At 43.3% G+C, this 19,672-nt stretch overlaps 1 protein-coding gene across 12 annotated transcripts in view; it reads left to right on the forward strand.

Moving 5' to 3' along the window:
- The window catches only part of LOC307196476 (uncharacterized protein), a 403,273-nt gene that overhangs the window by 44,704 nt on the left and 338,897 nt on the right, over positions 1-19,672 (forward strand). Inside the window, exon 1 of one of the 12 annotated variants that reach the window (XR_013831155.1) lies at positions 994-1,509. The exons of the other annotated variants lie outside the window; for them this stretch is intronic. The gene's annotated coding sequence lies outside the window, so the exon portion shown is untranslated. Of the gene's footprint in view, positions 1-993; positions 1,510-19,672 lie in introns of those variants that run through there. 12 annotated transcript variants of the gene reach the window in all.

The raw sequence follows: 19,672 nt of genomic DNA on the forward strand, positions 1-19,672 counted from the left end.
TATTTACATTCATTTCTCATGTCTTACGATATTTGTGGAATAACTTCAGAAAGTCCTATGAATCAAAAGTCATTTACCAGTAACTTTTTTCTTAAACTTTTTATTTTGAAAAACATCAAAGCTAAGAAAAGGTAACAACACATGTGAGCTTCACTTGTGTTCAGGAATTAAAGCTTTATGGTATTCACTTTATTCCCTGTGTGTGTGCTATGCGTGTGCATGTGCCTGCTTGCATACCATATATATGTGCTGTGTATGTGCATAGGTGTGTGTGTTTGCACACGTTAGTGTGTGCATGGGCATATGCGTGCATGTTCATATGCTAGTGTGTGAATATATTTGTGCTGTGCACGTGCATATGTTTGTGTGTGTGCTGTGCCTGCCTGTGTGCACACCTGTGTTTGCTGGAACCACTTGCAAGTTGGCTGCAGGCTGAATTGTGCCCCAGATATGTCCACGCGCACGTGCTCTAACAATCCTGCGTAGCCACGTAAAGGTCACAGATCTCAGGGATTTAAATGGATGGAGCAGGATGTCCTGACACAGAGTCTGTCTTCCAATGACTGTCACTGTCTCAGTAACATCCTTCACACCTTCTTTAAGCCCCATTCAGGGCTTAGACCTTAGACCTTTTAGACCCCCATTACATTCAGTCACCTGCCCCAGGTCCCCTAAAACTACAATGTCACAATGGGAGAGCCCGACCAGGGCCTGGGGCTGTCCCTCCTGTTGGCCTGGCCTCCAGGCCCTGCACTTGGCTCCTGTGTTCCCATCTCTCAGCCAGGTCCCAACTTGGTTGGGGCCGCCACTCCTCACAGGGTCCCATCGCCCAGTCAAGGGGGTTCATTCTCCCAAACTCAGCATCAGGAGTGGGGGGGGTGACAGCCCCCCCCGGGTCTCCTTCATGTGAGACCCTGTGCTTTTGAAAGAGCAGGTGCCCTGCCCTCGGGGGTGGGGGGCTGGGGGGTGACATGGGGCCCACGATGGGCAGGTGGGTCCCCGGGTGGGGCAAGCCAGTGTGCGGCAAGCCAGCGTGCAAGGAGTTCCGCGGTGGGTTCTTCTCTCCAACGGCTTTTGTGCCCCTACCTCTCCCCATGCCTCCCCTCGAAGACAGCGCGGTGCCCCGGACGGGAGCCATGGGAGCCGTCAGCCACCGCCCCCTCTACACGCACACGCAACGCACGCACGTACACGCAACGCACGCAACGCAACGCGCACGCACACGCAGCGCACGCACGCACGCTGCAGGGAAGCAGGCCCGAGTGCCGCGCCCTCAGCGGCCCTGAGCGCCTCGCCCGGAATCGGCTGGCGGAATGGACAAACAGGCTCTCCCGGCCCGGACCACGCAGGACTGTCCTGCCTGGGCTTCCAGTGCGGCCGCCTCTTTCTGGAAGCTTGGGACGCTGGAATCAGGCCACTTCCTGTCTGTCCTTGGAGGAGACTGGGCTGCACTACAAGAAGCTCCGGGCTCACCCCTGGATCCGGACCATCACGTGGCCAGAGAAATTGGTAACATTTTTGTTTTGCCTTTTGAAATGTTTAATGACAAGGATTTTGTTCAGTTTCCTGATGTGGGTGTCCAAAGATGAGAGACCCCATGTGTGTGACCTGTGCCTCCTGGGAGATAAGCCCTAAGCTAGTTTAAACCTGACCAGGTTCTGTCTACACGGTAGATTTGGACCTCTCCATGTCGTGTCTACTGATAATGTTTAGAGCTGACCATGTGCTGTCTATAATGAGAACAATTAGACCTGTGTTCTGTGTACCTAGGACTATGGGGACCAGGGTAGAGACCCAGCCAGACCTGAGTCCTGGAGCTTCAAGGGGGACGTGGAGACCTTGATAGAGACCCGGCCTGGCCTCAGTCCTGGGAACTTCAGGGGGGGAACATGGGCACCTGGGTAGAGACCCGGCCTGGCCTCAGTCCTGGGAGCCTCAGGGGGCATGTGGAGACCTGGGTAGAGACCCGGCCTGGCCTCAGTACTGGAAAACTCCGTGCCTGCATCTGAAGGTCAGTGCTTAGATGTCTGGGACTGGAGCTGAGGTGGGCTCTGGGTAGCAGCGCTCTGCCCCGAGTGTGGTTACCTGACCCTCCCAGCATCCAGTGCTATGGTCGGGGCCTTAGTCTTTACCCCGCGAGGTTCCCCTTCCCTGGGGCTCGTGGAGGCTCCTCTGGTGGGCTACCTGGATATTATCCCAATTTATCCCATTTGGATATTATCCCAATTATCCCAGTCAGTGCATGGCAAGTAGGCAGGCAGGTTTACCTGGTGAACTGATTGCAGGGCACAGCGGATCTGGGTTTAAGGCCGATGGGCAACAGCTGAGGCTGCTGCTGAGCTCTCCTTCCAGTCTCCCGTCCCTACTCAACAGCGTCCAGAGCTGCCCCTCGGCTTTCAGCCCTGCTGTCCTGTGAGTTATCTCAACAAGTATGTGAGACAAGAAGGGACTGAGCCTGCCAGAACCAAGTAGTGTGTTCACCTCTAGCATGAAAGCTTTAAACACAGGTAAAATCACACAGAATCAAAGGGAAAGAGGAGGACTTCTCTGGGACAAGTGTGGGGAGAGGAGACCCACCTGCCACTTTTTCCCATCCCAGAAGGTCCCAGGAACCCAGATTGTTTCCATATTAGGGGAGCCACCAGCAGAGCCAGGGTATCCTGACCAAGGGGACGTGTGACCCCAGGTACAGGGTCTGGGGAGGTGGGTCACCCTGGTGAGTGTGGATGTGTGACCCCAGGTGCAGGGTCTGGGGAGGTGGGGTCACCCGGGGACTGTGGACATGTGACCCAGGTGGAGGGGTTTGGGTAGGAGGGGTGACCTGTTGAGAGAGAACGTGTGACTTTAGGTGCAGGGTCTGGGGAGGTGGGTCACCCTGGTGAGTGTGGATGTGCGACCCCAGGTACAGGGTCTGGGGAGGTGGGACCACCCTGGTGAGTGTGGACGTGCGACCCCAGGTGCAGGGTCTGGGGAGGTGGGGCCACCCTGGTGAGTGTGGACGTGCGACCCCAGGTGCAGGGTCTGGGGAGTTGTGGGTCACCCTGGTGAGTGTGGATGTGCGACCCCAGGTGCAGGGTGTGGGGAGGTGGGGTCACCGTGGTGAGTGTGGATGTGCGACCCCAGGTGCAGGGTGTGGGGAGGTGGGGTCATCCGGGGACTGTGGACATGCGACCCCAGGTGCAGGGTCTGGGGAGGTGGGTCACCGTGGTGAGTGTGGATGTGCGATCCCAGGTGCAGGGTCTGGGAAGGTGGGTCACCCTGGTGAGTGTGGGTGTGCGACCCCAGGTGCAGGGTCTGGGGAGGTGGGGTCACCGTGGTGAGTGTGGATGTGCGACCCCAGGTGCAGGTCTGGGGAGGTGGGTCACCCTGGTGAGTGTGGATGTGCGACCCCAGGTGCAGGGTCTGGGGAGGTGGGGTCACCGTGGTGAGTGTGGACATGTGACCCCAGGTGCAGGGTCTGGGGAGGTGGGTCACCCTGGTGAGTGTGGTTGTGCGACCCCAGGTGCAGGGTCTGGGGAGGTGGGTCACCCTGGTGAGTGTGGATGTGTGACCCCAGGTGCAGGGTCTGGGGAGGTGGGTCACCCTGGTGAGTGTGGTTGTGCGACCCCAGGTGCAGGGTCTGGGGAGGTGGGTCACCCTGGTGAGTGTGGATGTGTGACCCCAGGTGCAGGGTCTGGGGAGGTGGGTCACCCTGGTGAGTGTGGTTGTGCGACCCCAGGTGCAGGGTCTGGGGAGGTGGGTCACCGTGGTGAGTGTGGATGTGCGACCCCAGGTGCAGGGTCTGGCGATTGTGTGGGTCTCACCCCACCTGCATGGGTCGGGATCACGTGTACGGGGAGACCCCATATCTGCTCTGCCTGCAGCGTGTCCTGTCCCCTCTGAGGTTTCCAACATCTGCATTGAGGGTGTTGCCCTGATTAGCCTGTGGTTCCTTTTCCGCTCTTAATCGTGTCACATTCATGTGCGGTCAGGCATGTCTGAGTGGGCTGCTGCTGTGTGTTCTGCTGAGTGAATACCCTTGGTACTATCTCATTAATATCATAGCATATCATATGTCTAATCTATGGGGGTCACCACTGTCTGGGTCCCCCTGGACAGAGGTCGGTGAGCACAGACCAGCCCCCCTAAGGATGGTCCCCCATTTGCCATGTGAGGGCGCCCGAGGTGGGGGACTGTGCTTGGGCCTCCGACATTTGTGATGAAGGGGAGTCAAAATGGAATCTCTATTAAAAGACATTATTTTAGGAATTTATTTTAAGTGAAATAAAACACACGTCACATCCCTTTACCATCGTCACCATGTTAAGTGCACATTTCTGAGGTATCAGATATTCTCACCTTCTCGTGGAGCCGTCGCCCCCATCCCTAGAACTTGTCATCTTGCAAAACCAGAATCCCACAACCATTGAAGTCTCACTCCCCGTTCCCTCCCACGGCCCCTGGCACTGACGTCCTCTTTGGTCCATGCGTTGTGGACTCCAGGGCCCCCTTTTGAGTGGAGTCCTGCAGTGTTTGCTGAAGGATCATTTTGGAAGAGTTGACTTTCGGTCTGAAGCTCTGCCTGTTTGCATTTAGGGAGAGGGTGTATGAGGAAGGGGGTGTATGAGGGACAGGGTGTCCAGAGTGCAGATGAGAGGTGCCTTTGGGACCCTCTGGTCCCATCTCTGGGCTGTGGCTCATCGCATCGTCACTGGCCCCGCTGGCACCGCTGGGGTGTTGTTGTCTGAGTGAGATTCCCCTGGTGCCCCTGCTCTCCTCCCCTCGTCCTGCTGGTTGGGGAGGGAACTGCTTGCTGGGTGGTCTGTGCTCCTGAGGCAGGAAGGACCCTGCAGCATGGACCTGCAGAGTGTGGGGTGTGGTCCCAAGAGCATGGGGCCCACATAGGACACAGCCCTGGGACCTCACAAGTGCTCTGGCTGCCTCATCACTGACAGGGAATGTTCCCAAGATCTCACTCAGGAGGGCGTGGTGGGCAGCCTGGGACCCCAGAGGCCCCGTTCCTATCCTGGAGCTCGGAGAGCATGTCCCCCGTGGATGTCTCAGCCATCTCCCTCTGTCCTGTCTCTGAATGCAGGAAAACGACCTCTCCTGACCATTGTCCACGATGGAGGCTTTGTCCTGTCGATGTTGGGATCCTTTAATCTAGGAGTTCTGACAGAGCAGCTGTTCTTTAGACCTAAAGAAGGAACAGCTCATGAGTATAAAACATTTTCAGATGAAACTAATATTTGATGACTATCTCTATACGACTCTATTAGGGCTGCTGACTTCTATTAGTGATAATTCTCCCGGTGTTAGATGTGATGTGGGGAGCTGGCAGGCTCTCTGCGCTCTGAGTGCCTGTTCTTTCAGAGACACGACTCTGAACCCAGAAATACCTAGCTTAAATCTTGGTCTTGCAGTTCTCAAGTTGCATGCCTTTGTGAGTGTTGGAATCTGGAAAATGGAGCTGGTGGTAGTGGACATGGAGCCTGTAAGACCAGTGGGATTTGGGGGGGAGGGCTGGTAGCTGATACAAAGTACGTTCATGGGTCAACATCTGTCCCTACAGTAAAAGTGTGATGGGCCCACAAGACAAATCCTAAAAAGCCAGTGAACATGTCTCATACTATTCCCATAGAGCTGAAAGGCTCTTTTTGTCCTAAATAGTGTGCCGTGATATGTGAGATTATAACAAACCCTGGTAGGCCACAAATACAGACCTGAGGGTGACCAAAGAATCAAGATAGGTGCTGGTATGGGACTGGGTCTCCTCCTGAGGGTCGGAGAAAGTAGCGTTGGGATTTCTGTGTGTTAACAGTGTGGCAGTTCTGGCTGCTTGGACCGAGAGTGATAAGTATAGTGATACGGCTACAGTTGGGGCAGATCAAACAAATACTGGTGTTTGGCATTGGGATATGACTGCTGGTTTTGTATTAAAGACTATACTAATAAAAGTAATAATACCAAGAATTGAAGAGACACCTGCTAAATGTAAGGAGAAAACGGTTAGGTCGACAGAGGCTCCTGCGTGGGCCAGACTGCAGGCTAGAGCTGAATACACGGTTCCACTGGTACCAGAACCAGCTTCTACTACTGGTGATGCGAGCAGGAGCGAGAATGATGGGGGAAGTGGTCAAAAGTTTATATGATTTATTCAGGGAAATGCTCTATCAGGTCCCCCGGTTACTAGTGCCACAAGTCCGTATTCAAACCCTGCAGTCATAATGGGTACAACCAAATCTGCAACATAGTCGTAACAGTCCTTGCACTTGTAATAAAGAAAGAAAATTATTACAGTGCAGGGACTGTATGACTGCGTTACAGGTTTGGGCATCTCCGAGTAGTGCTCCAGGTTAGCAGAGCTCAGCCGAGATTAATAGACTGAAGGTGGTTTGTGCTACCCCAGCTGAAGCACCAGAGAGTAAATATACAATGTGATATCTTTGTGATTTGTTGAAAATAATCCACCGTTTATGAACAGAGGTAAAAGGACTGAGCCAGCTTTAGACTGTAGATGTAAAGGCAGAGATTGAGCCCTCTTTTTGCCAAACCCTGTGGTGAATCGACAAATTGAATTGTAACTTCAGAGAAGCAGCTTCAGCTCTGCCGGCGCTTTTCCTGCCTTTTTTTCCCTTGATGGCAGAAGTAGATTGAAGCCAGTTGACTAGAGGATTTGCCTGTTAACTAAAATTTCCTGGGGCGGAAGCTCATCAACCTAGTAAGGATTTGCCTTAATTAAAATGTTTGATTTGCATTCAGTTGATATAGGATAGTCTTGTAACCCTTAATTCTGTGAATTCATTAAACTATGCTTCTCAGGGCTTTGAAAGCTCTTGGTCTAAGCTACCCTAAGTTCCTAGTCTGGCACTGATAGAATGGGTGTTAAGGGTACTAGTCATGTGGCTGTCAGGATTAGTAATGATAAGAAGGTTGTTTTGTATGTTCAAATTGTTGTTTTACTTTTGTGCTGTTTAATGAAGGGAACATAGTGATGTGGAGTATGTTAGCTGCAAGTAGAGATATATGCCGAGGACTGCTGTGATGCCTGTTAGTGTTGTAGAATGATGTTATCATTCTTGTTATCTCTTGGATAGTTATTCATTTGGGTAAAAACCCTGATAGTGATGGGCGATGTCCTAATGATACTATAATGGTGAGGAGAAGGATTGTGATGGGAGGTGTTTTATCTCATGTGTGTGATAATGATACTCTTGTAGTACATGATCTGGGCATAAATAAGAAGAGAGTGTTGTTATGATATAAATTCGTATGTTTAGGATTGTTATAATTGGAATGTACTTTATAATAGCTGTCATTCATCCTATATGGGCAATTGATGAGGAGGGTGTAATTTTTTCCAGGTGAGTATGGCTAAGTCTGCCTCAGCCTCCAGCTATGATTTATAATATCACTATGATTAATAGTATATTTAGCATGATGGATGGTGACATGTGGTATAAAACTAATAGGGGTGCAGTTTTGTCAGGCTGATAGCATCAGGCCTGCTGTTCATGGGATGCCTTGTGTGACTTCAGACACTCAGAAGTGAAATGGGGAAAGTCCTACTTTTGTGACAAGGGCGATTGTCATGAGGGTGGATGCTGCTGGCTTAAAGATTTTTGTAATTCACTGTGTTCCTTGACCAGAGGATATTAGATTAATGATAATAGCCATTGTAAGTAGTGTTGATGTGGTGGATTGTTCTAGGAAATATTTGTTGGATGCTTCTGTAACTTATGGGTTCATGTTTTTATTCGAATGGGGATACCATTAACCAATGTGAACTTGTTACTAAAAGTATGTTTCCTGAGATAATGGTCCATAGAATGATAGTAAAAACAATAGGGTTTATTAGCATTGGAAGGATATACAACAATATTTTGGGGGTATGGGCCTGAAGCTTACTTAGAGAACCTTACTATAGCATGTGGTGTAATTTGGTTGCATGGAGAACATACAATTCTCAGGAGTGAGTTCAGTTCCAGGAATACAAGCGTTTAAACCTCTGTCATTTTCTCTATCAGAGTAACTCTTTTGTCAGACATATTTCTTAAGTTTGTGGTGGGTTGCCTGATGTGATGACAGGTAATGTGATTAGCGCTCCGATATACATAGGGCTAATGTTAGTAGTAAAAATTTTTTAATAAGAGATGTATAAGTGGATCATATCAAAATTGTGGGTAGGATGCTCGAGTTCGTAGAAAGGAGATTGTTAGATGTGTTTTAATGATGACATGGGCTGTATATAATTCTGGCATGAAGGTGTTGTGAAATGCTCCTAACAATAGATTGCTGTGAAAATGTTTATTATAATGATATTGACATATTCTCTAGGAAGGACGGGGTGAATGAGCCTGCTACATTTTCTACACAGAAGCCAAATACAGTTCTACTTCTGTTAAATCAAATGGGGCGCTGTTAGATTTCTGCTAGTATAGAGATAATCAGGTTTTGGGTAGGGGTCAGGAGAAAATTAGTCATAGGTGTTCTTGTGCAGTGGTTACTGTTGAAAGTGTAAATGATCCAATTATCAGCAGGACTGGTAAGAGAATAACTGCTAATGTTACTTCATATGAGATCGTGTGTGGTCCTACCCGTAGATCTCCAATGAGTATTTTGAATGTGACGCTCATCCAGATCTGAGGGTGTAATAAATGGCTGGGTGTGATATGGCTAATATAAGCAGTATGCCTACATTTATATTAATTAGTGGATAACATATGGGAAGAGGAATTCATGTTGTGAGAGCCAGGGCTAAGGTTAGCACTGGTGCAATAATATATAAATTGATGATGTTGATGGTCATAGTGGTTCTTTAATAAATAATTGACTGCATCTGCAATGGGTTGTACTAATCCATAGGGACTGATGATGCTTGGCCCTTTCTGGATTTGTATATAGCCTAGGATTTTCCATTCAGTTAATATGAGGAATGCTATGGTGAGTAAAATTGTGTAATTTGTGAAAAAATGTAGATTATAAACATATTCTTAGGAAAGGGACTTGAACCAGTGCAGATAAAGGTTTTAGTTTTACGTAATTACTGGGCTCTGCCACCCTAACAAACCCTGTTCTACAGTAGGGTATGTATAAATTAATTGGATGCAGATTATATCATCATTTAGTTTGAAGACATTTTGTATAGTAAGCCGTATTTCTCTTGTCCTTTCATACTGGGAGAAGTCTACATATAATAGACAGAAACCAATGGGATGACTCCAGTCTGAGCTCAGATCAGGTAGGACTTCAATCGTTGAACAACAAACCATTAATAGCAGTCACACCATTGAAATGTCCTGATCTAGCATCAAGTCATAACCCCTATTGTTGGTATGAACTCTAGAATACGATTACACTGTTATCCCTAGTGTAATTTAATCACTGAGGTGGTTTTATTCTCCAAGGTCATCCCAACCAAAATTGCTAATTCATTGAAAGCTACATTGTCCCTTAGAGTTCAGTGGTTTACCTTTTTTTTTTGATTAATTAATTAATTAAAGCTCCATTGGGTCTTCTCATATTATTCTTGCCTCTTCACGGGAAGGTCAATTTCACTGATTAACAGAGACAGTAAAACACTTATTTGACCAGTCATACAAATCCTGTGTTCTGTATACATCTATTATGTTTACTTATCTGAAGTGTCATTCAGGTCAGTGTTTTCTCATTAATTTACTGTCTGGATGATCTATTCATTGTTTACAAGTGGGGTATTGAAGTGCTTTACTATTACTTTATTGCTTTTTCTCCATGCAGTTTATATTTGCTTTAATTATTTACATACTCTGGTATTGGGTCCATGTATATTTATACTTAAAATTGTCTCTTGATAATTTGACCCCTTTATCACTGTATATTAACATTCTTTGTCTCTTGTGCCTGATTTTGATTGAAAATATGTATTATCAGATACAAGTATAGTTACTCCTACTCTCTCTCGGCTGCCATTTCATGGAATATCTTTTTACATCCTCTCACTTTAACCTATATATGCCCTTAAAATTAAAGTGAGCCTCTTGTAGACAGCATATTTGTAGGTTCTTTATAAAAATTAATTCAACCATTTTGTGTTATTTAATTTGAGAATTTAGTCCGTTAAAGTTTAACTTAATCATTGATAAGGACTAAAAATTACCCTTTCATTGTTTTCTGTTTTTTTACTGCTGTTGTTGTAGTTACTTTGTATTTTTTTAATGTTGTATGAATTCATTCTTTACCTTCTCTGTAACTACAATAGATTAACATTCTTGGTGCTGAAAAAAATAAAAGCATATTCAAGTGATAGGGTTTGAAAAGTGTTCGCAGTGGGAAGGAAACCACTGTAACAACATAGACAGAACCCTTTGGAAGGATTCCTCGTCTTTGTATTTTTGCTGTTTCGGAATCTGTAGTAGAGATTAGTGCGCTACATGATGTTCTCCCAGCCTGGCAAGTTCTAAATGGACTGTCTTATTAGGGAGAAGCGCATGGAAAGAAGGTTAGTGAGTCAAACTCCCCTGCCCTCTGTCAGCAGTGGGTGTAAAAGGATTTAGCTGAATGCCTTCATTCTTTTTTGTTTTTTAATAAATTTTATTTACGTATTTATTTTTGGCTGCGTTGGGTCTTCATTGCTGCGTGCGGGCGTTCCGTCGAGAACTTGTGAAGATCCATGAAAAATCTGGACTGCATAGGTGGTCCCTGGGGCCTCCAGGTTAAGAAGTGCTGCCACACGGGTTTCAGAAATTGAGAAAGGAAAAGTGGATGGAGTAGTGGGGTGGCATAGAGAGGGGTGAGTGCCCTGGGGAAATTTGAGAGAGAAGTAACCTCCGCCCCAAAGCCCTGTCCCTGCGGCTGATCCATCGGCGCCGTGCGATGTCAGTGCCTTTTGTGAGGAGATGGCTCTGCTTCTTTACTCCTGTGCTCAACAGGGTGCCAAACCAAACCCTCACCTCATGCTGATTCCCAAGGATTTTAAAAGCGCTGTTCATGGCTGACTTGGTTTTTGGTTCCCTAAACAGTAGTTTTGAGCTGTCCAAGCTATTTAAAAGTATTCTCCTTAATTAAGATGAAACTCTACTCTTTTGAAAAACCAACATGAATTCAGAGAAAATATGCTTTTTGTCCCATTCCTTCAATCTAGTGCACCCTTGTGGATACAAGATTGCATACACCAGACACCTCTGACTCTGGCCCAAATTGGGTCCCTTAACAGAGGGGACATAGGTCTGCCATCAGTATCTGATTGTGAACTTATAGCCTGATCGGGTGACACAGTGGCCAGACACTGTGGCGTACTCTCTGTGCTATGACTACCTTTGTTTTCACCAGAGGCAGGATTCTGGACTCAGAAATTTTTCAAGCTGCAGGCCTGCATGAGTGTTTGAACCTGGAAAACGGAGCAGGTGCTTATGAATGTGGAGCATATAAAACCAGCAGTATTTTCAGTGGCAGGCTGTGCTCCATCCTGTGCCTGATCTCTCCAGAGTTCTCCCCAAACTTCCTTTTTTTTTTTTAACGTCTTTATCGGAGTATAATTGCTTTACAATGGTGTGTTAATTTCTGCTGTATAACAAAGTGAAACAGCTATATGTATACATATATCTCCATATCCCCTCCCTCTTGCGTCTCCCTCCCACCCTCCCTATCCCACCCCTCTAGGTGGTCACAAAAAAATATAGAACGCTTCATGAACTTGCATATCATCCTTGCACAGGGGCCATGCCAATCTTCTCTCTATCGTTCCAATTTTAGCATATGTGCTCCCAAAGCAAGCACTACGACAGCATTTTGAAAGACTAATAGACTGGTCCGGGGCCCTCCGGCCAAGAGGTGCAAGCACGAACTCTTAACTGGAAGGAATTGTATTGCCTTGTGGAATCTGAACCCAAGTACACTGAGGCCACCCGCCAAGGTAGTGACTGGTCTAACCTGTGCTAATGTTAGGGCACAACCTGTTGGATAGTTTTAGCTACCCAGCATTTGACCATTTGTAACCACTGCTTCAGTCACTTCCCACCTCTTGCCACCTGCTGCTGTCTGTTCGTACTTGTGGGCTTCTCCATCTTGTGCCAGTGGCTAGCATTTTTGACTGTAGTTTGATATTTTGTAATTGAGAGCTCACTTCAAAAGCAGAAAAAGACAAAATATATTAAAGCAAGGAAAAGTGTCACTGAAAGAAAAAGAAGATTATTTTTTGTGTTTTTTCTACTCAGTTGTTTTGAGTATATTATATATGTTAGATAGGTATTTCAAATATTGCTTCCCATTTTGTAGGTACACTCTGCTCTCTGTAAATTGTTTCCCTTGCTCCTCAAACCTTTATAGTTTAATGCAATCTGTTTTTCTTTTTTTTTTTCTTTCTTTTTTTTGATTTTGTTGCCTGTGCTTTTGGGGTCATATCCAAACATACATTGCCCATAGCACTGTCAAGAAGTTTTTCCCCCCTATATCTTCTTCTAGTAATTTTACAGTTTTGGATCTTATATTTAATTCTCTAAACCACTTTGAATTAATTTTTATATATAGTGTGAGATACAAGTCTAATTTCTTTTTAAAAATTATTTATTTATTTATGGCTGCATTGGGTCTTCGTTGCTGCGTGTGGGCTTTCTCTAGTTGCAGTGAGCGGGGTCTACTCTTTGTTGCGGTGCGTGGGCTTCTCATTGCAGTGGCTTCTCTTGTGGAGCAACGGCTCTAGGCACACGGGCTTCAGTAGTTGCAGCATGTGGGCTCAGTAGTTGCTGCACGCAGGCTCTAGAGCACAGGCACAGCAGTTATGGCACACGGGTTTAGTTGCTCCATGGCATGTGGGATCTTCCTGGACCAGGGCTGGAACCTGTGTTCCCTGCATTGGCAGGCTTGTGAATATCAGTTTCCCACTAATTTAGGTAAGAGAGGATCCTTTTATCATTGTATATTCCCGGCACTTTTGTCAAAGATCAGTTGATTGTAAATATGTGCATTTATTTCTGAGCTCTGTATTTTGTTCCTTTGTTCTGTATGTCTGTCTTTATACTACAACCATACTGCTTTGATTACTGTGCTTTGTAGTATAGTTTGAAATTATGAAGTGTGATTCCTTCAGCTTTGCTCTTTGTGCTCAAGATTGCTTTGGATATTTTGGATCTTCTACGGTTCCATGTGAATTTTAGGATTTGTTTTTCTATTTTCTGGGGAAAATGCCTTCAGAATTTTGACATGGATTGCATTAACTCTGTAGATTGCTTTGGGTAGTATGGACATTTTAACAATGTTAATTTATTCAGTCTATTAACATGGGCTATCACTCCATTTATTTGTGTCTCCTTCAAATTCTTTCATCAATATTTTATAGTTTGCAGCGTATGGCTCTTTCACATTCTTGGTTAGCTTTATTCCTAAGTATTTTATTCTTTTCGGTGCTATTGTAAGTGGGACTTTTTTTTTTTAACATTTTCTGATAGTTTCTGTTGTCGGTGTATAGAACCACAAGTGATTTTTGTATGTTGATTTTGTGTCCTTCAGCTTACTCTATTCATTAGTTTAAACAGTTTTTTGGAAGTGGCATTTTTAGGTTTTTGTAGATATAAAAACATGTCATCTGCAAACAGAGAAAATTTAGGTTTACCTTTATGATTTGGATTTCATTTCTTGCCTACTTACTCTGGTTAGGAATACCAGTACTATGTTGAATAGAAGAGTCAAGAACAGGTAACATTGTCTTGGCTGAAACTCAGAAGAAATGCTTTCAGGATTTGTAATTCAATATACTGTTACCTTTAGGCTTGTCATATGACTTTTAATGTGTTGAAGTATATTCCTTCTATATCTAATTTCTTGACAGTCTTTATCATGAAAGGAAGTTGGATTTTGTCAAATAATTTTCTGTATCTATTAATAAGGTCATATTTCCCCTTTATTCTCTTAATGTAATGTATCACATTTATTGATTTGCATACATTAAGCCATCGTTGCATCCTGGCATAAGTCCCACTTAATCATGGTGAATGATCCCTTTAATGTGCTGTTGAATTTAGTTTGCCAGTATTTTGAGTATATTTCATCTATGTCACTCAGGAATATTGATCTGTATTTTTCTCATCATGCCCTTGTCTGGTTTTGACATTACCCTTGTCTGGGGTAATGCCTCGTAAGATGGGTTGAAAGTGTTCCCTCCTCTTTAAACTTTTGGAAGTATTTAAGAAGTCTTGGCTTTCATTTCTCTTTAAATATTTGGTATAATTCACCAGTAAAACCATCTGGTCCTGGGATTTTATTTATTGAGAGGTTTCTCAATACTGTTTCATTCTCTTTACTCATTACTGGTCTGTTCAGGTGTTCTGTTTCTTGGTAGGTTGTACATTTCTAGGAGTTTTTCCATTTTTTTTCTAGGTAAAACAAGTTTGCATATGATTGTTAATAGTAGTCTCTGATTGTCCTTTGTATTTCTGTAGCATCATTGTAATGCCTTTATATGTATGTGTTTGTTTTATTTATTATTCATTCATTCATTCTCTTTTTCTTAGTTCTAGCTAACAGTTTGTCAGTTTTGTTTATCTTTTCCAAAAAAACTCAATATAATTTATTTTTCTACTATTTTTGTAGTCTCTATTACTTTATTTTTATTGTAGTATAGTTGATTTACAATGTTCTGTTAGTTTCAGGTGTAAAGTGAATCAGTTATACATATAGCCACTCTTTTTTAGATTCTTTTCCCATATAGATCACTACAGAATATTGAGTAATTTCCTATGCTATAAAGTAGGTCCTTCTGTTAGTTTTATAACTGCTCTAATCCTTATTATTTACTTCATTCTGCCAACATTGGGCTTAGTTTGTTCTTTTTCTAGTTCCTTTAGTTGTAAAGTTAGGTTCTTTGATTGAGTTTTTTTCAGAGACAAAAGATTTTATTACTTATGGCACAGCAAACATGAACGTAATACTGTATTGGTTCCCCTCCCCCACACCCCAGTTGCCCCTGCGATGACACAGAGGGGTCCAGTTGGTTCCCCTCCCCCACACCCCAGTTGCCCCTGTGATGACACAGAGGGGGCCAGTTGGTTCTCCTCCCCCACACCCCAGTTGCCCCTGTGATGACACAGAGGGGTCCAGTTGGTTCTCCTCCCCCACACCCCAGTTGCCCCTGCGATGACACAGAGGGGTCCAGTTGGGTGCTATGTATGTACTCGGTTATGTTACACTGAGGAGCGCTGAGTTTGAGGACTCCACTGCTTTTAAAATGAGAGGTTAGCAAGCTTCCTGTTTGTCTGAGGGAGAGACATCACCTCATTCCTCAAGGCCGTGCATTACAGGCACACTCCCGAGAAACGGCCCAGGTGAAGTGCTGTCAGGACATGCACTCTTTTTCTTCCTTTCTTTTCTTTTTTAATTGAAGAATATTTGACGTACACTATTATGTTAGTTTCAGACGTACAACATAGTGATTCAGCATTTAAGTATATTACAAAACGATCATCTTTATGAGTCTAGTAACAGTCTGTATCCATCCACAGTTACTGCAATATCATGAACCATATTCTTTTTGCTGTATATTAAATTCTTGTCAATTTTTATCATATAACTGGAATTTTGTACTTCTTATACCCCTTTACCTGTCTTGTCCGAGACCCACTCACCTCCCCTTTTGCGGCCACCAGTTTGTTCACTGTGTCTGTAAGCCTGGTTTTGTTGTGTTTGTTTTGTTTTTAGATTACATGTATAAGCGAGATCATGTGGTATTTGTCTTTCTCTATGTGACTTACTTCACTTAGCATAATACTCTCTAAGTCCATCCATGTTGTCACAAATGGAAAGATTTCATCTTTTTATTGCTGAGTAATATATAATTATATATGTATATTTGTATACCCATATCTACACATACATATGTATCTATGTGTATATGAATGTATGTATCAGTATCTATGTGTGTGTATGTATCTATATGTATATGTATGTATATCTGTGTATGTGTGTTATGTGTATATTCATATGTATATGTGTGTACATATGTATATGTATATATCAATCTCACTTTTTTATCCATTTTTCTATCATTGAACGTTTAGGTTGCTATCATATTATTGGCTATTGTAAGTTATGTTGCAATGAGCATAGGGATGCGTATATCTCTTTAAATTAGTTTTTTGCTTTGTTTTGTTTTCTTTGGATAAATAACCAAAATTGGAATTGCTAAGTCGTATGGTAGTTTTATTTTTTTATGTTTTCAGAGCCCTCCGTAATGTTTTCAATAGTGGCAGCGCCGATTTACATCCTTAGCAGCGGTGCAGGTGAGCGCTCTTTTCTCCACATCCTCAGCAGCACCTCTTAATTGTTGTCATTTTTAGGATGGCCATTCTGACAACTGTAAGGTGATATCATTTTGTGGTTTTGATTTGCATTTCCCTGATGATTAGTGATGTTGAGCATGTTTCCATGTGCCTTTTATCTGTTTTATTTCCTCAAAAAGAGTATTCAGATCCTCTACCCAATTGTTTTTATTTTTATTTTATTTTATTTTTGCGGTACGCGGGCCTCTCACTGTTGTGGCCTCTCCCGTTGCGGAGCACAGGCTCCGGACGCACAGGCTCAGTGGCCATGGCTCACGGGCCCAGCTGCTCCGCGGCACGTGGGATCTTCCCAGACCGCGGCATGAACCCGTGTCCCCTGTATCGGTAGGCGGACTCTCAACCAGTGCGCCACCAGCGAAGCCCTTATTTTATTTATTTATTAAAATTATAGTTTATTTACAGTATATCAGCTTCAGGTGTATAGTATAGTGATCCAGGATATTTTACAGTTTACACTTGATTAAAACTTTTTTACAGGATAATGGCTATAATTCCCTGTCCTCTACAATATATCTTTGTTGCTTATCTATTTTATACATAGTAGTTTGTACCTCTTAATCCTATACCCCTAATTTGCCCCTCCCCCCTTACCTGTCCCACTGGTAACCACTAGTTTGTTTATAGATCTGTGAGTCTGTTTCTGTTTTGCATGTACATTCATTTGTATTATTGTTAGATTCCACATATAAATGATGTCACACAGTGTCTTTCTCTGACTTACTTCATTAAGCATAATATTCTCGCGGTCCATCCACATTGCTGCAGATGGCAGAATTTCATACTTTTTATGGCTGTGTGATATTCCACTGTACATATGTACCATATCTTCTTTATCCATTTGTCTGTTCATGCACATTTGGTTTGCTTTCATATCTTGGCCATTGTCAGCAGTGCTGCTATGAACATTGGGGTTGATGTATCTTTTTGAATTAGTGTTTTCATTTTTTTTCCTGGATAGGTACCCAGGAGAGTTATTGACAGATCATATGGTAGTTGTATTTTTAGTTTTTTGAGAAACCTCCATCCTATATTCCATAGTGCCTGCAACAATTTACAATCCTACCCACAGTGTAGAAGGGTTCACTTTTCTCCATATCCTCCCCCAAATTTGGTATTTGTAGACATTTTGATGAGAGCTCCTTTGACAGGTGTGAGGTTGATCTCTCATGGTTGTTTTGAATTGAACTTCTCTAATAATTAGTGATGTTGAGCATCTTTTCATCTGCCTTTTAGCCATCTGTATGTCTTCTTTGGAAAGATGTCTATTCATGTCTTATCACCATTATTGATTGTGGTGTTCTTTTTTTGTGTGAGTGATATTGAATTGTATGAACCATTTATATATTTTGGATATTAACCTTTCATCAGTCATATCATTTACAAATATTTTCTTCCATTTTGCACTTTGACTTTTGATTTTGTTGATGGTTTTCATTGATGTGCAAAAGCTCTTAAGTTCATTTAGTGCCCATTAGTTTATTTTTGCTTTTATTTCTTTTGCCTTAGAGTCCAGATCCAAAAATAATATTGCTACAATTTATGTTAAAGAGTGTTCTGCCTGTGTTCTCTCCTAGAAGTTTTATGGTTTGGTGTATTACATTTAGGTCCTTAATACATTTTTAAAATTATTTATTTATTTATTTTTGGCTGCGTTGGGTCTTCGTTGCTGTGCGTGGGCTTTGTCTAGTTGTGGCGAGCAGGGGCTACTCTTCGTTGCGGTGTGCGGGCTTCTCATTGAGGTGGCTTCTCATTGCAGGGCATGGGCTCTAGGCATGTGGGCTTCAGTAGTTGTGGCTCGCGGGCTGTAGAGCACAGGCTCAGTAGTTGTGGCACACGGGCTTAGCTGCTCCGTGGCATGTGGGATTTTCCTGGAGCAGGGATTGAGCCCGTGTCCCCTGCATTGGCAGGTGGATTCTTATCCACTACACCACCAGTGAAGCCCCTCCTTAATATATTTTGAATTTATATTTCTGTCTGGTGTGAGGAAATGTTCTAAATTAATTATTTTACATGTAGCTGTCCAGTATTCCCAGCACCACTTATTGAAGAGACTGTCTTTTCTCCATTGTATATTCTTGCCTCCTTTGTAGTAGATTTATTCATCATAAGTGTGTGGGTTTTTTTCTGGGGTCTCTCTTCTATTCCATTGATCTGTGTGTCTGTTCTTGTGATTGTTGTAGCTTTGTAGTCAGGGAGCATGCTACCTCCAGCTTTGGTCTTTTTTCTCAGGATTGCATTTGCAATGTGGGTATTTTGTGGTTCTGTGTTTATTTTGGGATTATTTCTTCTGTTTGTGAACAATACCATGGGTATTTTGATAGGGATTTCTTTAAATCTGTAGATTGCTTTGAGTAATATGGTTATTTTAAAAAGATTAATTCCTCTGATCCAGGAGCATGGGCTATCTTTTCATTTATTTGTGTCATCTTCAGTTTCCTTCATTGGTGTCTTATACTTTTCAGGATATAACTCTGTGGTTAAATTTATTCCTAGGTATTTTATTATTTTTGGTACAATCATAAATTTTTTTCTTAACTTCTCTGTTAGTTTATTAGTGCAGAGAAAAATAACAGATTTCTGTATATTAATTTTGTATACTTCAATGAAAATAAAATTAACAAATGGGACCTCATTAAACTTAAAAGCTTTTGCACAGCAGAGGAAACCATAAACAAGATGAAAGGATAATCCTCAGAATGGGAGAAAATATTTGCAAATGAAGCAACTGACAAAGGATTAATCCCCAAAATATACAAACAGCTCATGCAGCTCAATATCAAAAAAACAACCCAATAAAAAAATGGGCAGAAGACCTAAATAGATATTTCTCCAAAGAAGACATACAGATGGGCAACAAACACATGAAAAGATGCTCAACATCACTAATTATTAGAGAAATGCAAATCAAAACTACAATGAGGTATCACCTCACACCAGTTAGAATGGGCACCATCAAAGAATCTACAAACAACAAATGCTGGAGAGGGTGTGGAGAAAAGGGGAGCCTCTTGCACTGTTGGTGGGAATGTAAATTGATATAGTCACTATGGAGAATAGCATGGAGGTTCCTTAAAAAACTAAAAATAGAATTACCATGTGACGCAGCAATCCCACTACTGGGCATAAATCCGGAGAAAACCGTAATTGTAAAAGACACATGCACCCCAGTGTTCATTGCAGCACTATTCACAATAGCCAGGACATGGAACCAACCTAAGTGTCTATCGACGGATGAATGGATAAAGAAGATGTGGTACATATATACAATAGAATATTCGTCAGCCATAAAAAGGAATGAAATTGGGTCATTTGTAGAGACATGGATGGACCTAGAGACTGTCATACAGAGTGAAGTGAAGTCAGAAAGAAAAAAACAAATATCG

This window comes from Stenella coeruleoalba, assembly GCF_951394435.1.
Source record: "Stenella coeruleoalba genome assembly, chromosome: 13".
Classification (NCBI taxonomy): Eukaryota; Metazoa; Chordata; class Mammalia; order Artiodactyla; family Delphinidae; genus Stenella; species Stenella coeruleoalba.